Below are 25,827 nucleotides of genomic sequence, written 5' to 3'. Positions count from 1 at the left end.
TCACTCTGATCACAGTTAAAGTATTCCCCATCTTGTTTTCTAAAAATTGAAAGGGCATAAAAGGTTCTATTTCCTTTACAGGTGGAAACCCCCTTTATTTTACTCTGCTTCATGATTATAGAGGGCTATCAGTGTGGAATTGCGCTCTCTCTCTCGCGCTCTCTCTCTCTCTTACACACACACACACACACACACGCTCCTCAACACACATATATGGAGGTGGGGGGAGAATTTTTCAGGTGTTGTTATTGTATCAGTCACTCGTAATATTAACTTTTTTCTCCCAAAATGGAATATTTATAGAACAAGATTCTTTAAAAATGTAAGATCTGTCAAGGGCGTTTAAAAATGCACACACTAGTGATAAAGCAATAAAAATGGAACAATATTCTGACTTGTGGCTGAAAAGCTTACAAATAAAAACAATTATTTTGTGGCAACCTAGAAGAAGAAATAATATTTTCCCTAAGAGGCCAAGAAGTTAATGGGAAAACGGTGCTGAAAGAGAAAAATTACGACATTTAGCTAGAAATGCTATGCATGTTTCATCAACTGGCTCTCCTTACTATCGGTGGCACGCCTGCAGAAACCCATCATGTTATGCTGCTCTGTGTTGTCACAAATCAAGGTTGAAGTAAGGTGCCATCACATAAGACGAACTGGGTAACGATACGTATATATCCCGGGAAAGGATTCTTTAGACCCTGCTCAGAACCGATTCGCACAATGACTTGCGAATGACGTCACCAACTACTCGCGAGAAGAAACTGAACGAAAAACTTGAAAAGGAGCTCCAACTTTCAAAAAGCCAGCCACTTCCCCGCTGCTCTGCAAAGGTTTCACTAATAAAACAAAGAATAATCCCGCCCAGGCTAGCGAGCTTCTCGGTTCCCTTTTTCTCTCTCCCTTCTCCATCTCCTCCCCTCCCTTGGCTCTTTAGAGAATCGCCAGATGCTTTGCAGCGTGTGCCTTACCTGCCTCATGTTTAGAATCCCATTATCCATCCAGCAAGAAATAGGAGAGTTTTAGGATCAAGCAAAATCCCATCCACGATTTCCCAGTTCCCAACACGCCGGCAACTTTTCCGTCTCCCAGCTCCTTTGATCCTTCCCCGCTCCTGCTGCAGATGAGCGCCCGCAAGACAATGTCAAGTTTCTCAACCTTGTCCCTGCCAGCCTTTACAAGTCAGGAGCAGAGAGTCAACTGTCCGCCTAGCTCCTATTTCAAATCACAGCTCAGATATGTAGTAGTTGGCTGAATTAGGCCATGAAATAGCCTCGCCAATCAGGAGAAGGGGGAGGGAGGAATAACGCGTAAAGGCTGCCTACATGAGGATTAGGGAAGCTTTCAAGGATTTAAGAGGCTGAAAAGCAGCTGGAAACAGTGTCTCAGGCAGCTACAAAGAGGAAAGTCAATTTGTGGCATCAGAGATTATTTTCATACTTATCTAACTTCTCTGCATCCACTCTTAACGTTAAACAGGCTCCCGAGGTTTACCAAGGAAAATAAATACTGAATTTTAAAATGCACACTGAAACTATTACGAGTCACTCAAGTGGCACCTTTCCTGCATGTTGTCACTACAAAAGAGCAAGTTGGGGGATTCCATGGCATTGATTTATTAACAAGACGTAACGCTGTTATTAAGAACGCCTATTTCATTTGCATAGCTGCAATCTTCATTCCTTTTAACAGGCCTACATAATCTGTACCTTTTCTAGAGGTGAAGTTTTACCAGCTGATTTATATACTTCATCTCTAAGAACTATACTAATTTTCAACAGACTTTTAAAAGGGTGGTTTAAAAAAAAATCAAAGTAATTACTATAATTTAGCCCCAAATCTAAAACAATATATTCACAAATTAAATATTCCAGAGAATTAAAACATTACTTGAGGACTTCCCCCCTTGAAATAGTGTGTATGCCCTCATTTTGTTTAGTCTCTCTGACCATTGCTTTGAAGCTGGGTTGTTTACACTGTTCTGGGGTGGGGAGTACACACTCAAACCAAAGTCCTAAAATCCCCAGCCTCCTTTTTACACATGTCTCAAACTTAAGATGAACACTGTTAGGTCTTCTGTTCCACTCTAAATGGAAATCTGTCTTTTGATTTCTAGGTACAATCAAGGAAATCTGAAGTCTGAATAAAGGCCCATCATCATGGTTTTGCTACAGCAATGACTGTACTTATCTAGCTGAGGAGTAAATCACTACCTAGAAAATGCCTTGCAAATCAAGAAATGTCTTGCAGATGAACAGCAGAAAAATGTGCTGGAAATATATCACCAACACTGAGGGTCTGATCACATTGTAGCCTTCTTACAGGTGCAGCTGGTTGTGTTCTGTTTTTTCTTTAAATGCAGAATTTCATGGTGTCTTTCACACTGCTGAAGTTTTCCTCCTGCCCCCCGCCCCCCAGGTATGTAACATGATCTCCAGGCCATATACCAACTTTTCATTCCTCCCCCTGCCACCTTTCCCCCAACCTTCCACCACTACCATTTACCTTCTCCCACTCCTGTCTCTCTCTGTGGGCATGTGTGCAGGTAAATCAATTCATCTGTATGCACACCTTTCTAAAAAAAAAAATGAGGAATTGCACAAGGCTGTTATGGTGGAAGTTTGCAAATGTACATCTGCAAAATAAGGTAATTCCAGAAATGTGCACTGTGGTATCAAAAACAAAAAATAAGGGGAGAACAGCTAGGTTTGTACGACACCACCCAGAAATGAAATGACACAAAGGGGAGCAAAATTTTGCTACATGGACATGCCCATTCAGAAACATCACAGTAGAACGTCATAACTGCACCCTCACAGAAATGCTGCAAGGTCCTGTAAACAGGGATCACAGCAGTGGTTCTTAATGGATTTTCCTCATGAAAAAAAAATACAGGCAAAGTGGGGAGAAATCACGGGGCACCTGCAGGACCATGACAAAGTTATGTGGACAGCTCACAGAATCATGCAAACAGGAGGAGGCGATAGCACCTTAAAAGCCTAATCTGATCAAGCCCTGAGTAAAATAAATGTATTTCCTTCTTTCCACATCAGGGTTCTTAGAATATATAGACAGCAAGAGTCCCAGACAATGCTTTCATATATAAAGATTATCCAGATTTCTGACTGGATGTGATTATATGATGAAACTTTCCTCTCTACTTCTCAGGTTTTTACAAATGACGAACTTATCAAGTGTTACATGCACGTAAATAATAATCCCTACTCATGAGGAATTGGGAACCTTATGTTCTGCTAAATAAAATCCGGGGCAGCACAATTCTTGTCTCTATCAACATATGCATAACTTTGATTTCCACAGATACAGATCAGGTTTGCTGTCCTGAGATAAAGGTCATTTTCTAAACAAAGAATTCATACACCATTGCTGATCCCAGTTTTTGGTACTTTACCTATATTTCTATATGGAATTGTGAATTCCAAGCTCAATAAGTAATCATGCTTTAATTTACAAGATGAAAAAATGAAATCAGAATCCTTGATCTTGTCAGGAGTTTTTTCAACACACTTCAACCACAGATTCATGCCTTGACTGTGTAATTAAGTAAGAGGCTGAATTGAGGCAGTAGTTCGTTATCACAGGAGCAATCATTTTAACAGGCTCTCACTGAAAAGCATCTGTGCGTGTCTACCACAGTCTTGTTATTTCTCCAGCTACACACCTATATTGCTGCCTTTCCCTTTTAAGGAAAAGGGAGAATAGGAATCAATGGAGTCATTAGACAATTTTGCTCCACCCAAAATGGTGTTCTTATTTTGCACCTGAGAATGACTTAAGAAAACCCCTTTCTATCTTCATCTTCATCATCATCTCCTTCTTCTCCTTCTCCCTCTTCTTCTTCTTCCTCTTCTTCTTCTTCTACAATGGTCATTTCCTCTGAAAAACCCAGAGCACTTGAGGTATCATCTGTAATTACAGAATGCACAAAATGTGATACAGATTTGGTATCATATTTTCTGCATGTTGCTGTCTGTTTCTCTCCCTCATGAGTGTTTTCATTTTGCAGTGTCCAAGGATTGTTGTTGTTGTTGTTCAGTCGTTCAGTCGTGTCCGACTCTTCGTGACCCCATGGACCATAGCACGCCAGGCCTTCCTGTCCTCCACTCTCTCCCAGAGTGTGCTCAAGTTCATATTCATTGCATCGGTGAGGCTATCTAGCCATCTCATCCTCTGCCGTCCCCTTCTCCTTTTGCCTTCAATCTTTCCCAGCATCAGGGTCTTTTCCAGAGAGTTTTCTCTTCGCATTAGGTGGCCAAAATACCGCTATTTGGAAATGCTGACAGCTGACAGCTATTGCATGTCATGCAGGATAAGACCGCTAAAGCAGCTAGTTTTATGTGGCAAACCAAGACTCAGTGCTGTGATCTGACAGAGGTAATGAGAGTATTTAGGAGTAGGGTGACATACTTGAAAGTAGGAGTGTACTTTTATTAGCATTACAATTAACCTGTTTTTCCTTGGTAACAGCTGCAAACACAATTTCTGTATTTGGCTATTAGTTTTCATGTGACTAATCACCAGTTATCACCATTGTTTGAATGGTAAAAAAAAATCCTCCATTGGTGTCAATGATGCAGCCATTCTAACAGGTTGAAGGTAAAAGAATAAAGCCGAGTTTAAAGACTAGGGCTGGAGAAAATTAGAAAATGAGACAAGAATGACTTCCTGGTTGGAGGTCTTGTCGCCTAATACAGCAGGCTTTCATAGTTGCTCTTGCTTGCTTTTTCTGTCATTGTTTTAGTTCACTCACACTTGATTTTCTTTCCTGTACTCAGGATTACTGTAGCAGAGTTACTGTACCTCTCCCTGCTGCCTTTTCTATTGCAGCTGCCCCAAGTAAAGAGCTAACCTGTGGTGAGTTCACAGAATCAAACTGGGCAGGTGACCTTTCATTGTCATTCCCCTGCAATTCAGGTTTTATGGTGTCCCCTTATGGTCAAATTTGTATTTCACAACTCTTGAGGTGGTTTTCTCCCATCCTGTAGTTCAAAATACAAAGCACTAATCTTACCACATAATCGTAAACTTGTAAACGTCTTGCTTTTACAAGAAGGCTTAATTACAGAATAATGATGGAGAAAATGTAACCCTATGGTGACTTCACTGTGAAGAAATTATTGTGTAAACTCTTCCTGAGTACTGTAAGAAAAACCTAATTTGAAGATAGCAGTCCAAGACCAAGCACCATGTGTCCTTTGATATGTATTCCTTCACATGCAGGCTTTAGTAGAGAGAGCAGCTGTATTTTCATCAAATAGAAATGTAAGCAGAGCTGTCTCCTTCATTAAAATGAATGAAGTTGTCCTTGTGCATGCAGCAGGTCCATAAGCCTGCCAAGTAGTCATTGGATCTGGACTTGGTACAACAGGAATTTGAATTCAGTAGACTGGATATGAAGATTTACTATGAAGTGACTTATCAGGGTGTCACTGGATTGCTTTCTAAAATAACACAGTTATGTCATATGGCTAAAGAAATGGATATGAGGCCAAAGTCTCTTGATTTCCAATTCTCAAGGGGACCATTAAAGCAAAAAAAAAAAAAGCACAATCATAATAAATTAGCACTTGAGGAACAGAGGAAAATCCTGCACTTCTCCTGAGCTTTACCAGATGCATAACAGTTAGAGCCTAGGACACGAGAGTGGGAACTGAGAAAATCTTGCACCTGAGTTCCATTTGTTCCATCTTATATTTTTAGAAGAAATAGTGCCAGGGATATTTTAAAGTGGAAAAGAAAGACAGGCTGACAGTTAATGGTGGCCAGACAGACAGACACCCTGCGATTTACACTGACAATTCTGTTTATGAATAGTGACTTAAAAAAAAACTTGCAATTTATATTTCTGCTTGTCAAAGCTAATTTACTTCTGCTTGACAAAGCTAATTCAATTGCCATTAAAAACAAATTTGATGAAAAATTCCTTTAACAGGTTTTATTCTCTATCTGATTTTGAAAATAGGAGTCTAAAAAAAAGACTAGGGCCAGTATCCGATGGGGTATTTACATCCCTGATTCTCCTGCGCCCCACTAATTCCATGCACAAACATGGTAATCCTGTGCAGTGGCACCCTTTGGGCAATATCTAATGGGGCACTTACACCCACGCCAATGCCCTTCCACCCCACAAATTCCATTGTGCAACTGGTGCTCACTACTTGCACAATGGCAATTTACCACTTCGGAGGGCAACCCAAAATCAGCAAAACTTCTCATTTCTGGAACAAGACAGGTCGGTGGAGCTATGTGAGCTCTGCTGACCTGCATCCTTCCAGAATCAATAGTTTCCATTCATTTAAGGTTGCCCCGGAAACGCTAAATTGCCATTGTGCAAGTGGTGAGCACCTGTCACACAGCAATATTGGCAGGGTGGAAGGGAATTGGTGGGGGCATAAGTGCCCTGTTGGACATTGCCCAGAGGGGGCTACTACACAGGATTACCTTGCTTTGTTCCCTTTTTATGGGGCATCAACATGCAGTCATCATGGAGTCTGTTCATCCTGTGCGGTTCCCTGTGGTTCTTCCTCCTTTTTCTCAGACTGGAGAAAGTCTGACTTCTTAAAACAAAAGAATGGAAGAATACTGTGATCTCCTCAGGTGTAGATGGTCTTAGCACTACTCCTCCATCTTTTTTAAGAGGTGAGGTTTTGAACTGTGCAGTGACGTACTGATGTCATAGGAACATAGGGAGCTGCCTTATAGTGAGACAGACCATTGGTCTATCTAGGCCAGTCTTGTCGACACTGACTGGCAGCAGCAGGTTTTCAGGCAGGATTCTTTCCTAGTTCTACCTGGAGATGCTGGTGTTTGAACCTGGCAAAGCATGACTGCAAAGCATGTTCTCTGGTGCCAGGCTGCACTTACTTTACACAAATAAGCAACCACGGGCCAAACATAGGAAAGGTCCCATAGTGAAAAATTACTATTCCAGATAGTGGTAGAAAATGTATTCAAATGAACAGGTTTGATTGAACATGAATGATCTAAGCCTCCTGAGTAATATAGCTTAAGGCAGCCTTCTCCTACCTGGTGCCCTCCAGATGTGTTGGACTGACACCAGATTGGGAAAGGGTGGCTTAAGGAAACCAAGCCAACCTCTTTAGACACTTACATTCACCCTTATGATTGGTCTGTAAAGCCCAGTTCAGATGTAATACTGCCACTCCAACAAACCATTATTTGTTGGAGTGGGAATGAGTGATGAACCTGAGTGCGGCCTCCTCTTTCCTATTCTCTTTTTGTATCACACAACTGGCTTGAGACACTTCCTGATTTGATAAATCACAGTTTACTTTGATGCTCAAACTTGTTTAAGCACTGCTTCCAATCCTGATTCACAAACCAGGATTCAACTGTGGTTTGCAATCCTGGTCTGTAGGCAGTGCTTAAACCACAGGCCTGGTTCGGATATCATGGTAAATTGTAATTTAACAAATCAGGACAGGAAGTTTCCTCTCAAGCCAGAGAATTGTAATGGAAGCTGAGGGGTGGAATGGAGCATTTGAACTCATTGCTCATTCCCACTACAATAATGGTTTGTTGGAATGGCCATTTAAGTATATAATCCTGAAACCATTTGTCTGAAAATACATAGCTAAATAAAAGTAGGGCTGAATCTGAATAGGGAATGGTCCTATGATCATAGCCTATCGATATTAACGTATACCCTTCTTCCGATTTGTTTTTCTAATGTTACCCAGAATAATTCAAAGTTCTTTCACTACCTACATGAAAATAGAATGTATTTAGAAAGAAGTCTGTGATAGAACAAGCAGAAAAATTATTTTGGCATTTTTATTAATATATTTTAACACATGGAAGTGTTGACTTTGTTTCCTTTCATTGCTTATGTTTTTTTGGACAGATACGCAATCCATTAGAATCCAGAGTCTGGTCAGAAACTCACGTGCATTAAATTAGCTACAGGATGTTTCTGATATTATATTCCCACAGTGTAATGAAACAAGAGTGTATTAAATTTAAGCAAACTAATAAATAACACCCCCACACACACACCCCGGATGACACAAGAGAGTTCAAACCATACTGGCTTCCAAAGTCTGAGAAAAGCCATTCTATGTTACTCAAGGTCTTTGCTATGGGATACATAATTCTTAAGTAATGCCAGAGAATAAAAAATGTGAATAGTTTTTAAAGAATAGGAATACATGGATGACAGGAAAAAAAGGGGGGGAAAACTGAGACCAAACAGAAAAATGACATTAAAAATATTGAGGAACAGGAAAGAACCCATTTTCTCAAGGAATTTCACTAAAATAATCATGAAGACCTCTCCCTGATCCTGTTATGAGTCCTATATTTAGCCCTATCAAACAAGTAAAACGGTATTTCAAAGTAGATTTATTATTCAGAAGGTGTTCACGCATAGGCTTCCTAATCTAATCAAATAAAAAAATCATCTTGAACTCATCACTTTTAGCATCTACTGCCAGTAATCCTGGAAAAGAAGGGAAATATATTTTGTAATTCATTGTGTTCTCAGACTTATAAATTGGCAGTTACTTTTGCAGCAAAAACAGTAGAGATCCTGTTCTGCTCTATTTGTTTGGAAACTACACCTCACTGCTAGGAAACAGTAGTGCAGACCATCCTGGCTATAGACAGGTTCAACTTCTGAACTATGGGGAACTGGCTTAAGGAGTTGTTTCTCCTTTCCTAAGCACCTCACCCACCCAGGCAGAGCATCACTGTGTCATCCAGAGAAAGTGTAAAACTCGGATGCAGCAGCTGGATCCATGACTCAGCACAGAAAGCAAGTGAGACACATGCACATCCTACGTAGACCAGACCCATTAAAATCAATGGGTATGACCAAGTCTGGATCCAACCCAAATTATTCTGAGGTCAACATAGGATTAATTTCCTTCAACAGGATCTGTTATATTAATATGTTCAGCTTTGAGTAACTCCACCAAAACTTTAGAATATCTGAGGAGGAGCTGTAAAAGAGAACAATCACACACCTCTTCCAGTCTAATGCATAGGGAACTTTAGCAAGCTTGATCTTGCATTCATATGTATCAACAAAACTCTTTAATGACTGACCTCTGTGTGCTTTATGAGGGCATTTTCAAGATGTGACATGCATAATACCTTGAATACCAATTATGCATGCATTTCCATGCATGTACAAACAGTACCACGTACTTTATACATTTAGGGCGCAATCCTACGGGGATCAGAGGCAACCGCCTACCCAATACAGGGCAGGAGAAGCGCGGAGGGGATCATCCCCTCCATGCTTCAGCCACCCTGCATTTGCAGCTAGACAGCTGATTTCGGCTGTCTAGCCGCAGGAAGGCGGAGCAGGGGAAGCAGCTGCCGGACAACACATAGGATGCGTCGTACTGGCATTTCTGCCTTCCCTGCCCCGGAACGCCCCCCAGAATGCCCTGTTTTCGCTGCTCCACACTCCTCTTCCGAGCATGGAGCACAGGGCCATTCCGAGCTGCCTGCAAGCACGGGGGGGGGGGGAGGTCAGTTCCCGGAAACAGACATATCCTATGGCTGTCTAGCCACTGAATAGCGGCCATAGGATTGCTCCCTCCAATAACCAAATGTTTCTGATACGAACAGATTTAGCCCATGAGCTTGAGCACACCCTGGGAGAGAGCGAAAGACAGGAAGGCCTGGCATGCTATGGTCCATGGGGTCACGAAGAGTCGGACACAACTTAACGACTGAACAACAACAAATGTAATGCAAGGAGTATAATATCTCTGGTGAACAGTGACAAGAAACAATGCATTAACAGTGAAATGCTAAGCGTTATAATGGAAATCTTCCAGTGTGTATACTGTTTAAGCAACTCTCCCTCCTCAGTATCCTCCCTAGTGTTATTATAATCAAAACAAAACAGATAAAAGTCTTAAGAGCTGAACCTGTCACAGTGCAATGCAAAGTTAAGCAATTATGGCCATTACCTGGATGCAAGTCTCATTTATTTTAGTAGGCACCTACCTCCACATAAATGCCCTGGGCTTAGTGGTTTAGGCGATTGCTGGGACAGTTCTCTATTGCATTTCCTACATTTGCAAATGAAAGCCAGAGGGCAAAACACTACCATAGGCACACAACAGTTTATGGCACAGCACAGGTAATGTTGTGAGTAGAGACAAACGATGTTTGGGAAATTCATGCCACATCAAGTCAGAGTTTCAGATTTGATGAAATAGTACTGCTATAAGTAATTTCAAAATGTGTAAGGAAAATATGTACATGTTTTCAACCTGGATATCCAAATCTATTAGGTTAATTCCTGAGTTAGTCACTTAAGATATTACAACCTGACACACAATCATGTATCAACCAAATTTGTATTCTGCCCTCCCTCCAATGAACTCAGGATGGTACGTATGGCAGTATACCATTTTATGCTTCCTTACAGGAGCATGCGGAAGGGTAGGTAGAAAGAGATGCTTGTCCGATCTCGCTCAGTGACCTTCATGACCAAACAGGGATCTGAATCTTGTGTCCATGGTCCAAACCCAACTCTCTTATGTTTTGCCCCACAATAGGGTTGCCAACCTGGGTGGGGCCTGGGGGAATGGACCCCAGAAACTTGGAAGTAGGGCTGAGGAAAGGGAGGGATAGCTAAGCATTTTTCAACAGGCCTGATTTCTTGTAGACTAGGAGTAGAGCACAGTTGGTTTTAGTGGGTTTTTGGTTGATGTATAGCAATGCAGGCTATACATCAGAAAGTTTCTGGAGACCAAAAGAAGGCAAAAAGGGATTTCTATGACCTTCCAGCCAGGACTGTGGGACTCGGAGGCAAAGAAACCCTTTGGGTCCTGAGTTGGCCACACACTTAGAGTTATGAGACTCGTGGGGCTGTTGCTCAGGAGGGCACCTCTCCACACTTAAAAAGATGTAGACAAGGGGATAGGGAAAGTTGGTGCACTATCTCTCGACTCAGGGCTCGGTCAACCTCACGGCTATTAGTTAATACTAACAATGCCTGCACAGCTATTGCCATTGCAGAACTCATCGCCCAGAGTGGCTGGGTGACCAGCCAGATGGGCGATTAATAAATTTAATAATAATAATAATAATAATAATAATAATAATATAGAACTAGGGTGGCCACTTATGCATCATCAAAAAAAGAAATGCAGTGCCAAAAAAAGAGGACAAAGGAGGACACAGATTTGCATAAAATAATCAGACGCTAATTTATATGGATAGATGAAAGTTTGGAAATAATTACTACAGTAATTTGAGCATGCTCCAGGAGAGAGCACAGGACAGGAAGGCCTGGCATGCTATGGTCCATGGGGTCACGAAGAGTCAGACACGACTGAACGACTGAACAACAACTATAGTAATTATAGTTTAAATACAATACATCTCACCATAGTGAAGAAGATTGTGACCAGGTGTCCTGTGTAGCTGCTTAGGCTGCTGCCCAGGTTCTAACTGTGGATGGGCAAATTCAGTGTTCCTGCTGTCCCTTCTTATGGTTCTTTATGTTTAAACTGGATTTGAATTGAACAGCCCTTCATAGAGGACATCTACGAAGAGAAGACTATCCTCTGGCAGCCCTTCAAACAGAGGACCGTCCCCTATAAGCACGATGCACATGGCCACCTTGCACAGACCTCTCCTTGATTGTAATTTAATAAAGTTGTGGCCCCAGTTTACATGTCTTAGCTCTTCATTTCACATGTGACATGTCTTACCTCTTCATTCTTGGTATGGTTGCAAAGAAGTATAAAGGTCAGTGTGCAAAAATGTACAATTGAAATCCCCAGTTGAAGTTTTGTGTCAGCCAGCCATGGACTTGTCCAGTAGCATTGGGCAGTACTGGACAAGTGACTATTCTATGACTCAGTGTTCACCATCTACAGTATTAAGATAAAGAAACTGGCCTTCTTTACATGTTGGTTGTGGGGATTACTGAAGTCACGTAAAGCACTTTAAAACACTTTAAAAGCATTTGACGGCTGCTAGGATTTTTAACAATGAGGTATCACTTCCTGTTGTACTACTGCCTACTTTAAACTCTCAGCACTCTCTTTTTTTTAACTGTCATGACATTTTGATGCACATGTTTCATTAAGATGTTGCTGTGTTTCAAGCATATTCCTGTCCCTTGATGGAGAGGTTGCTATGGTTACTGTATTCTATATTAGACCATATACTAACTAGATGTGCGAAACCTGTATGCATTTCCATTTCTGATATAAATTAATTTTTAAACTACTAGTTCCAAAGGGCTTTGCACTCTTATGGTTTCTTAAAAAAAACCCAAACTTTTACTTCTTTCTAAATACCACAATTTAAACATTGTTTATCCAATGTTTAAATCAAGGGAGAATTTGTGGGGCTGTATTTGTATCTGGAAAAAAGTAGGGGAGTTAGAGAACTCATTATCAAGAAGGTTTATAATTAAACTGAAGAATGACTGAATCACTGCCTGCACTGAGGCGGTTCCCTCTTTTTCCAATGGATTTAATGAATCATGGAAAAATGTTTACAAGGCATCAAGCCCATTCTCAACAAAGTGCTCCTTGGTAGCATGCCAATGGACCATATCGCTTTTAATAGGTTAGACCCTTTTTCTTCTATTCACATGAGCCATTATAGTCGTCCTACATTGCTCATCCAACCAAGGTTTGATTCACTTGGCTTGCATTTAAGTCATTGGACCTGAAGGTGATATTTAGGAAGTCTATTGTCAGACATGCGAATTGGGAGGGGGAAAAGTGTCACATTAAATCATGACAGATTAATAAGGTATTACTCATGGATATATGCTTTCGTACAATCCTTCTGAGAAAAGTCAGATTTAAAGAACTTATTTTTACACTAACAAAATATTTGGCAATTCAAGAGGCATTTTTCTCTTCAGAACCATGGGCTTCCAGCTGTAGTTCCTTCCTTTTAAATCCCATTGATTTTAAATAGGAGGGAGAATTGAGCATGAAATGGGGTCTCATATGTGGATTTAAAAATGCTTGTTAAACTTTGGGTGGATAGTACTGAAGGACGTTCCTAAAGAAAAATTTAAAAAGGCTTATTCCATGCTGCTTTATTAGGTTTGTTAAAAATATGAACCCTTCAGTGACTGTAACCTTTTCCTTAATCTCTGTTGATCTCTATTGATTTATGAATCTCTATAGCATTAATTTAATGCATTGATTCTGCTATGAATATATTGTGTTGATCCCCATAAACAATTACTTTGCATTGTTTGCCTTTGTCATACATAAATGTAGAGGACTGCATTTACCTAACAACAAACATTTTCCAAACAGTGAAATCAATTTAACTGAGAGTCATGATATACTGATGGTCATTAAACTATGCAGCTTGTGCTTGGTGACTAAGTACTCAGGTGAGGAAGTATATGTACTTCCTGGCATGGATGTAACTATACTAGTATTTAATTATAAATACACTGATTCAAAGGATCAGTTGCCAAATTGGCATAACATAATTGTATAATAGCCTTCCCAGCCTGGTGCTCTGGGATGGACAATGGTCAGGAATGCTGGGAGTTGAAGTCCAAAACATCTGGAGGAGACCAGGTTGGGGAAGCCTGCTGTACAATGATCCCAACTAAAATGGAAAAGGATTTTTTCCCTTTTCAATGTGAGACAAGTGATTTTAAAAACATTAACCAGCAGCTCAAGAGATCACAAAGATCATCTGCTTAACAGAAATGAATAGTAAATATGCACTCCCGCATTACTCATTTAAACCAAATGATACTATCATATTTCTAGAATCAAAAACTGAGTTAACATATTTTGCTACCAGCTGATTTTCTGATAAAACAATTATTTCATAAACATCTGAAATGACAACGCAACAATAGTAAGCATACACACACGCGCGCTATATATAATAACTGTATTATATAATGAAAATCTGCAAATATCTGAAAACAATAAGCATTCAAAGTGAAATACTGTTGCTATGCAGCAAGTTGTATTCAAATATTTTATCTTAAAAGTGATAAGATGTTCTTTCCTTAACCATTAACCCTCTGTACTGCTGTGTTTCAAAAACTCTCTATTGGAATGTAGGCTTGTCATTCCTTCTATCAGTTTCTTACTGTGGCTTGCAGAGCGTTTTGAGGTTGCTATTGAATTTGTCAACTGCAATGCTAGGCGACAGAATGAGGAATTCAATCTAAAGCATACAAAAGACATTCCGTTTCACAACACATTTCTTGGCTATCATTCTTCTGAATATGTTACTAGTCTTAACATTTATTTTCTTCCAAGGAAACTATGCAAAGTCAAGAAATAAGATAACGCTGGAAGAAAAACTGAAAAAGGTAGCCAAAAATACAATGAAATGAGACTGCCTCTGATATTTGAATACTTCTTAGAGCCAGAGCCAAAGGATGGCTGGGGGAGGGGTGACTCCATCTTCTGACCTTCGTTTGCTGCTCTGCAATGCCAGGTCTGTTACTCAGAAAACCTCCCTCATCCATGACATGATCCTGGATGAGGGTGCAGACCTGGCAGGAGACCTGGCTGGCCGAGGCTGCTGTTCCAACCCTTGCAGCCATGTGTCCAGCCAGATTTTCGTATGCACAGCAGCCGAGGGCTGGGGATCGAGGAGGGGGAGTGGCTGTTATCAACTGAGAGTCCTTGGTCTTCACCAGACTCCCTCTCCGGGAGACCAAGGTTGCTGAGTGCATGTACTGGAGGTTGGGCCCGAAGGGCAGTCTGGAGATTCTACTCGTGTACCGTCCACCCCACTGCACGACTGACTCCCTGGCCGAGGTGCTTGAGGTGGTCTCTGATGTGCGTGTACAGTCCCCTAACTTATTGGTGTTGGAGGACTTCAATGTACATTCATAGGCCATCCTCACAGGAGCACCTTGGGACTTCATGGAGACCATGGCTTCCTGGGAGCTGCACCATATTCTAACTGGGCCCACCCATGTAGCCGGTCATGCACTAGATCTTGTGTTTGTTTCTGGAGAAGCGGAGAGTGATCTGGAAGTCGGGGGTATATCCACCACCCCCTTGTCATGGTCAGATCACTATCTGGTGACGTTAGACTTCTCGGTTCCACAACCCTCCGCAGGGGTGGAGGACCCATTAAAATGGTCCGCTCCAGGTGTCTTAGGGATCCGAATGGATTCCTGAACGCGCCTGGGGATTCTCTGGGGCACGCCAACGGCCACTTGGTTAAGACCCTGGTGGGTGGCTGGAATGCCGCAATCACTGGGGCATTAGATCAGGTGGCTCCAAAACGCCCTCTCCCCCTGAACAGGGCTCGGACTGCACCATGGTTCAATCCACGATTATGAGCTCTGAAACAGGAGGTGAGACAGCTAGAGAGCCGGTGGCGGAAGTCTCACTCCAAAAACGATCAGACACGGGCTAGAGCTGTATCTTCAGCCTATCATGTGGCGGTGAAGGCAGCAAAAAAGGAATATTATGCTGCCTCTATCGTGTCTGCAGAGTGCTGTCCCAGGAGGCTGTTCCAAGTGGTCTGGAGCCTGGTCGGTCCTGTGGCTCCGGAACCACTGGAGCCTTCTAAGGCCTCCTGTGAGGCCTTGGCAAGGCACTTTGCAGATAAAATTGATCAGATTAGGAATGTTACTCTGCACGCTGTGGATACAGTTAGTGAGCAAGAGGCGGCCTGTGGCAAACCGGTTTTGTGGGATCGGTTCCAGCTTCTTCCTCCTGATGAAGTGGACAAGGTGCTTTCATCTGTAAGGCCGACCACCTGCTTACTTGATCCTTGCCCATCTTGGCTCATTATGGGCTGCAGAGAGAGACTGGGTGAGGGGATCAGGGCGGTGGTGAACGCCTCCCTTGAGGAGGGAGTGATGCCATCAGCCCTCAAGGAGGCAGTGATAAGACCGCTCAGAAACTGATTATCTAGACCCATTTCAGTCGGGCTTCAGGCTTGGGCATGGGACAGAAACGGCCTTGGTTGCCTTGGTGGATGATATGAGGAGGGCTCTGGATAGGGGTGAATGCGCCTTCCTTGTTCTCCTCGACCTCTCAGCAGCTTTTGATACCGTTGACCACGGTATCCTCCTGGACTGCCTGGAGGGGTTGGGCATTGGAGACACCGTATTGCAGTGGTTCCGGTCCTTCCTATCCGGCAGGTACCAGAGGGTAGCACTGGGAGAGGAGGTTTCGGACCCGTGGCCACTCACCTGTGGGGTGCCACAGGGTTCCATCCTCTCCCCGATGCTATTTAACATCTATGTGAAGTCTCTGGGGGCTATCATCAGGAGGTTTGAGGTGCGGTGTCATCAATATGTGGATGACACGCAGCTCTACCTCTCGTTCAAATCTTCACCAAGGTTGGCTGTAGAATCCCTGTCCAAATGTCTGGAGATGGTGAGTGGCTGGATGGGGAGGAATAAGCTGAAGCTGAACCCTGAGAAAACCGAGGTACTTTTGGTGGGAGACAAGAGGAGGCTGGGGGATGCTGACCTGGTGTTGAATGGGGTACGGCTACCCTTGAAAGACCAGGCCCACAGCCTGGGGGTCATTTTGGACTCCCAGCTATCCATGGAGGCTCAGGTGTCAGCTGTGAGCCGGACAGCACTGTACCAACTCCATCTGATATGGCGGCTGCGCCCCTTCCTTCCTGACCATCTGCTCCTATAGGTAGTACATGCCCTGGTCTCCTCTCGTTTAGACTACTGTAATGTGCTGTACATGGGGTTACCCTTGAAGACGGTTCAGAAGCTGCAGCTGGTACAGAACGCGGAGGCTCACCTGATTAAAGGCAGCTGCCGGCAAGATCACATCACTCCAGTGCTGAAGGAGTTGCACTGGTTACCAGTTGCACTGGTTACCAGTTTTCCGGGCCAAATTCAAGATGTTGGTTTTGACCTTTAAAACCCTATATGGTTCTGGCCCAGCCTACCTTAAGGAGTGCCTCCAGGAACACCAGACAGGCTGCTTAACAAGATCAGCCTCAGATGGCCTTCTCTCTGTCCCATCAGCCAGGGCAGCTAGACTGGTGGGGAAGAGGGGGAGGGCCTTTTCTGTGGTGGCCACCACTCTGTGGAACTCCCTCCCTAGGGAACTCCGCCATGCCCGCTCTTTAATGAGCTTCCGCTGTGCGTTAAAAACGTGGTTGTTCAGGCAGGCATTTGGGGTGGGTTAGGGTATTTTAGAAAATGTTTTTATTGTAGAATTTTGTTTAAACTGTTTTATTATATGCTGTACATCGCCCAGAGTGGCTGGGTGACCAGCCATATGGGCGATTAATAAATGTAATTAATAAAAATAAATAAATAAATAAATTCTTGGGGGGGAAAGGAGCAGAAATCTATACAAAATATATCTTTATAAAGGAGATTGATATAACTGAAAGGAAGATAGTTTTTAAAGGTCAGTAACAAAAATGCAGGAAACAGGAGAATGCAAAAAACTGAATCATATAATAGAGTGTGCAGTTGCTCCTTCATGCCTCTTTATACAAGATAATTAATGACCCCGAAGAGAAGACCACCAAGGAATGTACTGCTGTTTTATAGGAGAAATAATTTAAAAAAAAGTGGCAGAATATCACATCTTTATTCTTTTGCCTCATAGATTTTAATCCTCAGGGAGCTGAGTCTGGTGGTGTCTGAGCAGCCTCTGGTGGCCATTAATAAACATCATCTGTTCTTATGACACTCTTGGACCAGCACATTTCTCAAAATTGCAGCTATTAACTAGCTTTTCTAAAAAGCAATTTGAAAATGGAATTAAAATAAAAACACAAGGTTTGCCATCAGCTATGTGCACGTAAATACCACAAGCAATACTTAGGGAGGTAGATAATGTTTATATTTCAATATTTCAAGGTTTTGGTGATGAGACTGAAATAGGGATATTAGAGAATTCTGCCATAGATCCCAGGGGGGCCGAATTCAATTCCAGTGAATTCGGCCCCCCGGAATCTGTGGTGGAACAGAGCAACCCACCCCACCACCCCGTGAAAGCCCCCCAGAACGGAGCCTACCTGGCGGAGGCTCCGGCGGCGGCTTCAGCTCCGGCAGCGGCGGCTCCAGCTGCTGCTGGGCTGCTGCGGACGCAAATGGTGTCCTGAGTAGGGGACGCCATTTGTGTCCCTATGGTAGCCCGTGATAGGCTACGTAAATATTTACTTAGCCTATCACGGCTAAAGCAGGGACGCAAATGGCATCCCCTACGCCACCTATGTTCCTGTTTTCTCCGTGATAGGCTATGTAAATATTTATGTAGCCTATGACAGCTAAAGCGGGAACGTAAATGGCGTAGGGGATGCCATTTGCGTTCCCTTTTTAGCCGTCATAGGCTACGTAAATATTTACGTAGCCTATCACGGAGAAAACGGAAATGCAAATGGCGTAGGGGATGCCATTTACGTCCCTGCTTTAGTTGTGATAGGCTACGTAAATATTTACGTAGACTATCACGGGCTACCATAGGGACGCAAATGGCGTCCCCTACTCAGGACACCATTTGCGTCTGCAGCAGCCCGGCAGCGGCTGGAGGCCCCACGGCGGGTTGGCCTGGCCACGGAGCAGAGCTGGCCAGACAGGATTCCAGGGGGGGGGAGGAACGGATCGCCTCTCCCGTCGAGGATTTCGGGGGGGAGGGATGGAGCACCTCCCCCCCACCGCGGATGTCCCTGGACGAAACCAGGTAAGTGTTTCGTACATCCCTACATTGAAAGCCCTAAATGGCTTTGGACCTCGATATTTGAGGGGGAGCCTGTCCCTATATATGCCTGCCCAGGAACTGAGATCTGTTGGAAGGGCCATCTCCTGCCTCCCACCAGTGCGAGACATACACTACGGTGGGATGTGGGAGAGGGCCTTCTCTGCTGTGGCACGCCTGTTGTGGAATGCCCTCCCCTTGGAGGCTCAATTGGCACAGATATTAGTCTCATTTTGGCACCAAGTAAAAAACTTGGCTTTTTACTAAAGGCTTTGATGGCTAAATGCATTCCCTAAAGTAGCACACTGTTTTAACTGTTCTATTTAGTTTTTAATTGGTATTAGCTTGTTCATGGTTTAATATGTTTTAACTGTTTAAATTATTTATTGCTTTATACTGTTTAAATTGATTTTTTTCTGCACGCTGTCCTGAGATCTTAATGATATAGGGTGGGATACAAATGTTTTAAATAAAATAAAATAAATAAATAATTATACATATTAAAGAGAGAAATATATGATGGTATATAAACTATTGTATTTATTACATTTAGGTATCCAAGCCTCACATGGCCAGAGCAATTTTATGGCAAATGGAGAGGAGAATACATAATGTAGCTCCTGCTATGCCACCTGGACTTGTTGCAGCCGGAGTTGGAGATTTGGCTGCTGCTCTTCTTCTCCTTCCACTCCTTCTTCAACTTTTCACCACCATGGCCCTTTCAAAACAGTGCTCATAACACTGACATCAGTTGCAGGTGGGGAAATTAATTATGCCAGCTATGGCTTGGTCTTGTTTTGGGGCTACTTTAGTGGCATGTCATGGGGAGAGGAGGACTTTTGTTATTGCAGATCCAAAGCTTTCCTCAACCCACAGCTAACATCTCCCTTTCCCCCAACCACACCTTGGAGCACCAAGGGTGAGGAGTGATGGCAGGTGGGGTTTAGTCTGAGGTGGCATTCAGGAGCTCCCAGTGTTTATTTCTGAGCCTGGCTTGGAAGAACTTTGTTGACATCCCTATTGCTCCCCCCCCCGCCCCGACACACAAGATTCACTTTGTGTAACAACTAGTGTGGTACCAGTACATTGTTGCAAGTCCATAGACTGGGCAAGGATGGGTATGAACAAGGAAGTAAGGGCAGAAAGGAGAAGGTGGGTGTGTTGGTCTCTGCACATGCAGATCCACATAATTTAATGGAACTCCAATTCTGCATATATTTGAAATAAGGCAGGTACCTCTGTGTTCTTGAAGAAGAATACTTTGTACTACACTGGACATATCTGTGCTATGGAGGTCTTGAACACTTTGCAGTGGAACCATTTTTATATCTTAATATATACAATATATATTATCTTTTCAACATCTACAAGAATCTGGATACTTTATTTTTTTGTGACAGCATTTCCCCAGGATATGTTAGATCTTTGAATTAAGAGCCAATGCTTTATCTGTGAAAAAGAAGGAAATCTTTGAAAACTGCTCTCTAAGCTACACAAGATGGCTGGGACATTCATATTAGCATACAGCATTAATCTAGCCAATTGGACAACCCAGAAGAATGCAGAGGGTGATCAAAATAGCCAAAATAACATTCCTTATACTTTTAAGACTGAGATCCCCATTTCATTTCATCCGCATTGTTCATTTTAATGTTACAATTATGTTGTGCCTGAGTGTGTCTATATTCTTAGTTAACAGGTATGTGAATTCAAATTTAACTACTGAAAATGAATGAAAATATATATATATATATATATATATATATATACATACACACACACACACACACACACATATATATATATATATATGAATACTTCAAAACATATACAATTATTTGGGAAATTTCTGTTGAATAAGAACAATTAGATATCTGATAAGTCAGGTACTTATGATTGTTTTTACGATACGAAAATGCAAATGAAAAATGAATTGCCAGGTAATGTATACACTGTAAGAAAATATTCTATATAATGTTCTATAAAAATATGCCATCCTGTTTCCTGAAGGTCACATGAAAACTGGAAGGCCGATTACTACCTTCCTCTGCTTCTTCTAGAGTATCTGCTCCTGGATCCAGATGTGAATACACATCCTATCAAATCACTATGTACCAGTACATCTGTATCACACTCAGGAGCTAGTCATACTGATATATTTCTCCTTAGGTAATTTATTTTTAGCAATAAAAGTACAGCACAATGTTTTACTTAATCTTCTTCTGGAGTTAGTTTTAAATGGTTAGCTCCTTTCTTCCCAAAGAGCAATTCTTGCCTTCCTTATTACAAACTAGAACATGCAACCACATCTGCTATAATAAATCAAGCAAACTCCAGCAGCTTTGTATAGAACTGTGATTTTTGTAAACACAGTGTATTAAAAGACTTGCAGTACAGTTGGAATGCCTAACATATATTAGCTTGAAAGAATCATCCAGAGATTGGGCACATCTTCACATATTGCCTAGTACTAAAGTAGTTAAGAGATACCTATGTGATAGATTAACATTCTGCTGGAGAGCTCTGTGTGTGATCAGCACAAAAGGGGTTCTGCAATGGTCTCAGGAGCAGGGACCCACCACAACATGTGTGATGCACAAGGGGAAATGCACCTGGCACATAAATCAACTCCTTACTCACACAGGAGTTTTGTTTACATTGGCAGGGCCAATAATTAAAAACCCCTGACTTACACTGAATATAATAAAAAGATGCTGCCTGCATTTCATTTTTTAAATGATTTTAATTTTTTTTTTCCTAAACTGGGCCTCTTCTAGCTACTTTTTTTTTGCCCTTGTGGGCATTGTCCACTTGAAAAAACAATATAACCTAGGAGACAGCAACTTATAGATCTAACCCACAATAGCCTCCACCTCCATTTCAGAGAAAACTGGGAAGTTTGCTACGGTGGATGCACAGTACAGGCTCATATGTCACTCTCCTCACATGAACAGAGGAATCACACATGAGCAAAGAGAGATCTGAATTAAAAGTGTGAATTGCTCTGCGGATGTGATTATCTGATTTAGTGAATTCTGCTACCGAAGATAAACAGTAACACATGTCCCATGCAATACAGCCAGAATATGAGTTTGTGCACACAGGTATGTTATACAGCGCTGGGTCCACGTTTGAGGGGCCACTGGGAATGATACCCTCAGTGGTCCCTCACCCTCCTCACTGCCATTGCTGCTAGCTGATGGCTTGCCAGGGAGCAGAGCTGATAAGCAGGAGGCAGCAGCTCCAGCTCCTTGTCCACCCTGCCACTGCTGCTTACCCCTTCTCGGCCAGTGTACAGGGGAACAAATAGGTAGCAATAAGTGACGATAAGGAGCAGCAACGCCAATGGGCTCTACCTCTAAGTGGTGGTCCACTTGCTGGGGTGCGGGCCTTGGTGGGTGCCCAACCTTGCCGACCCCTGAGGCCAGCCCTGGTATTATATTATACACACATGGATGGGGCTAAGCATACTAAGATGTTGATTCCAGCTGGCCCAGTGAACAAGCAAAACAAATTAACATGGGAATTCGTTGCTTCTTGGCCCTCTCTGAGTTTGAACTGGGTTTCAAATCCTATGATCTGGGAAACTATGGTGGCCATGTGTCCTACTTTGCAGAGGTCAGTCCTCTATTTGAAGATGTCCTCCATTTGAAGGGATGTCCAGTCCAGGTCCATTTTAAAGATAAAGAGCCATAAGGAGGAAGCACAGGGGGCCTTGAAGTTGCTCATTAACAGTTACCACCTGGAGAACAGACTGACCAGGAATATACGTCACCTGGGCATACTAGTCTTCCCCAATATGATGTCTATTCACATTATATAAATTATTTCTGAATGAGTATCTACACATATACATTAGCACATGCAGACTTTACACAAATCTGTGCTCTCTTTTTGGGTGCTGCAGAAATGGACACTGTATGGGGAACACCCCTTGGCCTTAACAACACAACACATAAGTGTAGTGCTACAAAGTACTTTAATCACAGCTAGAGGTGGAATTTGTTCCAGGAAAAAAATAGGAAAGTACATTTTCAAAGCTGGCTCCCTAACTGATGTGGTTAGCAGGGAACCAACCATGGCATCTGTATCATATTCCTTGCTGTTCCAATTCAAATTGATTATACTATTTTGAAAGAGGGGGATCCTAAGAACACATCAGCAATGCTACCCCCACTTCCACAGCATTGTCCTACCATCTCAGTAATCTCTTTCACCCATTTTCTTCTTCTTAATTGTCTTTAGGACGCATACAGACAGCTAGATGCATGAACCCTGGGTCCTCATACCTAAGGCCTCAAACAGCACACATACATCCTACAGATCACTGGTTTCCTTTCCTCCTTGCTCCAGTCAGGCTGTCTACCTGCACTTTAGAAATAAATAAAATAAAACACTTTGCATGTTTACCCATTCTAGTGCTGTTGAGTGAACTTTACTTTTAATCTGTTTTGTTTTCCCACTTGAAAATCTGCTCCGAGATAAGAGTAGTTACTTTCTGATTGACACAAAAGCTAGCCAACAAGCACCTTCAGCTCCTAACAGGACTTGCTTGGTTGGTTTTATTTTTACTTCTTTTTTTTAGTGTCTCTCCTGTTTTAAATGTTTTATTTTCTCATTTAGTTTGTACTTGGGCATTTGTTGTTGGTGGTGGTGTTGTTGAAACCTACTCTGAAAGTTGTCAAACTGAACTGTGGCATATAAAGGTTAAATCTAACCTAACAGAGAGCTTCGGCTATTGGGCGATATAGAAATGAAATGAAATAAATTAATAATAAAATCTAACATTGCATGAGCAGACTTCCACTTGCAAAGTAGGATTTCCCCTTGTGCTCCTTCCCAAACAGTCTCCTGTGCCCCCCAGATCTGCTCCGGAGGGTCTCCAGAGAAGATTAAGGAACTGCGGATGGGGCTGTAAGGGGAGGAGAAATACATTCCACCAGCAGTTTCCATGCTGCTGGTTAATGGCAAGCACTGGATCCAACCAAAATATTCCATAAGAACTCAAAAAGTGCTCTGCTGTCCAAAGGACCACGTGTTGAGCCATCCTTTGTTTGCTTACTCAGAACTAAGTCCCATTGAATTTAATGGGGCTTACTTTTAGCATTGCAGCCTAACTCCTACCTCCTCCTGCCTTTACAGTGCCCTCCTATAAATCTCTGCTCAGAAATGTCTCACTGAGTTCAATGAGGCTCACTTCCAGGTAAGTGGGTATAGGATTGCAACCTTAGTTGATATTCTGAGCCAGTTTTGCTTTCTGATATACATGTGCTTCTTTACATTGAAGCCACTGGGACTTCCCCAAATATATTCAGAGAAAGAATGAAACATCCTTGATGTTTTAGAACTGCTTAAGAACTGAAAGGGGAAAAGAAATGTTCACTGTTCAGCAATCCCACCAGAATTCCTGCAACATACTTTAGAAATCCCACGTTGCTTTATATTGAAAAATACCACTGTGTAGCCTTGAGGGCACGAGAAAGGTCATTTGTTACAAAGAAAAAAATGTCCTATATCTTTATGCATGGTATTTTCTGAATGTTGAAAAAACAACTACACTTGGGTGAGCAGCTTGTGCTCACCCCGGAAATGAACTGGGCCCCTCAAGTGTTCCATTTGAACATTTGAAACCCCTCCGGTGAGCATTCAGAATTCTCAAAGGGACCCAATTTGCTTCACTGCCCACTATCCTGTACCTAAATTAAAGAAAACTCAATTTGAGGGACAAGATGGTGTAACAATGGCAAAGGTGGGTCCTTTGTAATTCAGCCCTCATGATTTCCAGTGTGATGCCAACACTGGCAGGGTACTTATTTTCAAACAATTGGGGGACAAATGAGGATCTCTGCCTATTTCTATCCTATCCCTGACCCCCAAAGTGATTTCTTTGCTTCCTGGGGGATGGGAGCATTGAAGTATAATGGCAAAAAAAAAGAGGGCATGGCGGAGTCTGTTAGGGAAGCCCGCAGTAAACCGTGAGTGTATACCACCAGAAGCTCCTTTGAAGCTGAAATGCTGCGCAGTTGCGACAGGGTGGGGGTGAAAGTGGTGCCATGTAGATGGGGCTCAGGTGCCTGCATTGCTTCTACACAAGTATATATGCAAACCCCACAATGGATCCTGCTTTATTATAAATAAAAAAGAGCTGGTCCGGAGATGGACCTACTATGTGAGTAAAGTGATGCAGGATACTACCAGACACGTGTAAATGGTGGAAACAGCACGGATTGAAGAATAGTTGCTGCTTTTGCTGGTAGAAGCAATTAAATGATCTGTTGGGAGGTTGCCCCTGCTGCCTTCTGAAATCCTCAGGTAGCCAGAATCAACATGCAGACAATAGGGCACTTTTCCAAGGCTTTATTTCCATTCAACCTAATGACGCTTACAGATGCTAATTGCTTGATCCTACGAGTGAGACTTAACAGAGCTGCCTACTCGGGGATTCTACCCTTAGGAATCAGTTGATCTCCGTTTGGAGGGGAAGGTGGGAAACCTCTGAACTTATGGGCTAGGAGGAGAGAGTCCACCCCTTTCCCGTGGGGCATCAGGGCGCCACTGTTGCTGTCGCGCCAAGAGGGCTGAGCGCCTCCTCTCAGCACCCGCCATCTCCTGCTTGACGCTGCGCTGGCGCCTAGCATCCAGAAACTGCTGTTGCACCTCCATCTCCCTGCCAGGGTCACTATCACTCTCAGGAATGTGTCTCGGGAGGTGCTCTCCCCCTGGCTGCGCCTCTGAACAGCGCACGGGTTCCTCTCCCATGGTTTCTATCTCTTCCTCAGAATCAGAACTGCTTTGGGGCTGTCTGGGCTCCGATCCAACCCTGACATTATCTGTTCCTGGTTTTAAATGTGAATGGACATCCCAACAATTATTACCATGCACAAAACTAAGTGAGATTTATCTGAAGAGAAAGAAAATACATGCAACAAATTCAAAAGCTACTCTGATAACAATCAAGTGGCCAGATAGGCCTAGAAGGTAGTTGCAAAGAAAATAACACATTTTGCACCCCACAGATGGCTGAGATAAGCCACAACTCATGCAGCCGCAACTTCACATGTGACATTTTTATACATGGAAATAAAGTCTGCATAGTACCATGAACCTTGATACACATAATGGCTTCTCAGCATGCATATTCATAGTAAAGTAAAAACATGTG

At 42.7% G+C, this 25,827-nt stretch overlaps 1 protein-coding gene across 3 annotated transcripts in view; it reads right to left on the bottom strand.

Annotated features, from left to right (window-relative positions):
• The window catches only part of MID1 (midline 1), a 270,609-nt gene that overhangs the window by 138,964 nt on the left and 105,818 nt on the right, over positions 1–25,827 (bottom strand). Inside the window, exon 1 of one of the 3 annotated variants that reach the window (XM_084841760.1) lies at positions 975–1,232. The exons of 1 other annotated variant lie outside the window; for it this stretch is intronic. The gene's annotated coding sequence lies outside the window, so the exon portion shown is untranslated. Of the gene's footprint in view, positions 1–974; positions 1,233–25,827 lie in introns of those variants that run through there. One more of the 3 variants, XM_084841762.1, reaches the window with a different exon arrangement.

The sequence above is a fragment of the Heloderma suspectum genome, chromosome 3 (genome assembly GCF_057233095.1).
Source record: "Heloderma suspectum isolate Gila_16-S chromosome 3, 16-S_ref, whole genome shotgun sequence".
NCBI classification, from domain to species: domain Eukaryota; kingdom Metazoa; phylum Chordata; class Lepidosauria; order Squamata; family Helodermatidae; genus Heloderma; species Heloderma suspectum.
The sequence above is the reverse complement of the archived record's forward strand: the minus strand, read 5'-3'. Positions and strand labels throughout refer to the sequence as shown.